We start from the raw sequence: 2,133 nt of genomic DNA on the forward strand, positions 1-2,133 counted from the left end.
GTACACGCATGTTTATCGCAGCATTGTTCACAATAACAAGAACCTGGAAGCAACCATGCTGTCCATCAAAAGAGGACTGGATTAAAAAAGTGTGGTACATATACACGATGGAATACTACGCAGTCATAAAAAAGAACAAAATCATGAATTTCGCAACAACCTGGATGGAACTAGAGTCTATAATACTGAGTGAACTCTCACAGAAACAAAGATCCGAGTATCACATGTTCTCACTCATATCATGGACCTTGAACGTCCAATGAAATACTATAAGAAAATGACTGACAGTAGACTATGGGGGGGAGGGAGATGGGATTAACGGTAGCAAATATCTGTCTGGGGACAGGGAAACACCTCTTATCAACAGGGTGCCTGAATGAAACGTATTTGTATACCTAACCCTTAACTGTACCCCACAACATCATAATAAAAAATATTGATTAAAAAAAAAAAACCCAAAAAAACCCCAAACAAAACCCAGGTTCAGCATTTCCTAGCCATTTAGACTTCAGTTGGTGAACACAAAAAAACAAACAAAAGCCTAGCATGCTTGCTGATCAAACTTCTATTTGATCACTTTATTTTCAAAAATATGTTTCTCTTTCTGACTTTAAGATACAACCAAAAATGTGGCTCACTGCATCCAAAGACAAAGATCAAGTTTTCTGGCACATTTGTAGATGTGATCGTTGCTTTCATAGATAAATCAAAATTTGTTAAAAGCAAAATGTATATACTAGAAGAAATCATATATGTGTGTATATGTTTTTAAAGGTCAAACAAGGCTGGGCACAGTGACTTATACCTGTAATTCCAGCACTTGAGAGCCTGAGGGGGGAGGATTGCTTGAGCCCAGGAGTTTGAATCCAGCATAGGCACACAGTAAGACCTTGCTTCTACAAAATATCAGGTGTGGTGGCACGTGCTTATAGTCCCAGCTACTTGGGAGGCTGAGGCAGAAGGATCACCTGAGCCCAGGAGGTTGATGACTGTGGTGAGCCATGATCATGCCAGTACATTTCAGCTTGAATGATAGAATGAGACCCTGACTCAAAAACAAACAAACAAACAAACCCAGCAGAACCCTGGCACATCCAATCCCATTCCACTTTCCTGTGCCTAAAGCAACCATTTGCAACATTTTAAGCTACATATTCTGGTATTTAACTCCATATTTCCAAGTAATATGTTTTATTCCTATCTCTTGGTTTCATAGTTTTAGATATTACCTATGAAATTTCTGTTACGGAAAAGGCAGCCTCCCCCAGCACACACTCACATACTATTTACTTCTTTATATTCTGACAACAGAGACATTTCATCATTTGGAGTTAAGTAAATAATCAATGCTTATATTAATTATAGTATAATTATTATGTAAATATTATTTAGAGATAACCAATTAAGTGATATTACATTTCATTTGGTATAGAACCTTTTGTTTTTCTTTGAGTTTATATTTGCCTTCATTTTTTGTTTTTTAGCTTCCAATAATTAATTTATCTCCTAACTCTCTAAGAATTAAAATTCTCCACTTAATACATTTTTTAAATTGAGTATCATTTTGTTTTTTGATTTAAGCCTTATGGCCCTCTGGGTTCACTAGTTCCAATCCAGAATGTTTATCTCTCAGCTTTCTATGCCACTATCTTCTTAAGGCTTCTCTTAATTAATACCCTCAGGTTTGTTTTGTTTTGTTTCACCTTTTTCTGGGTTTTCTTCCTTTTTCTCTTTTGTAGAAAATACCATCCAATAACTTCTTGAGATTTATAAAGGAGAAATATTTTGAGTCAGTGTATGAAAAATGCTTCTATTCTACTCACATATCTGATGAATAGTTGGATTGGATATAGACTTACATATTGGAAATAATTTTGTCTACAAAACTTCAGGGCATTGTGGCACTGCCTTCTAGCTTCTGGTATTGCCATTAAGAATTTTCTGTGTCATTAAAATTTTTTTTTTTCTTTCTCTGAATGCTTTTACAATTTTCTCTTTATCGTTGGTGTTCTGACATTTCACAGGGATGTCCCTTGGTGGATCCTTTTAAAATTAAAGTATGGAATCTTGAGATTTGTTTAAATCTGGCAATTCATACTCTTTAGTTCTGGGAAATGTATTCTCTAAAGTTTT

The sequence above is a fragment of the Carlito syrichta genome, unplaced genomic scaffold (assembly GCF_000164805.1).
Source record: "Carlito syrichta isolate Samal-C Ts95f unplaced genomic scaffold, Tarsius_syrichta-2.0.1 Scaffold309786, whole genome shotgun sequence".
Classification (NCBI taxonomy): Eukaryota; Metazoa; Chordata; class Mammalia; order Primates; family Tarsiidae; genus Carlito; species Carlito syrichta.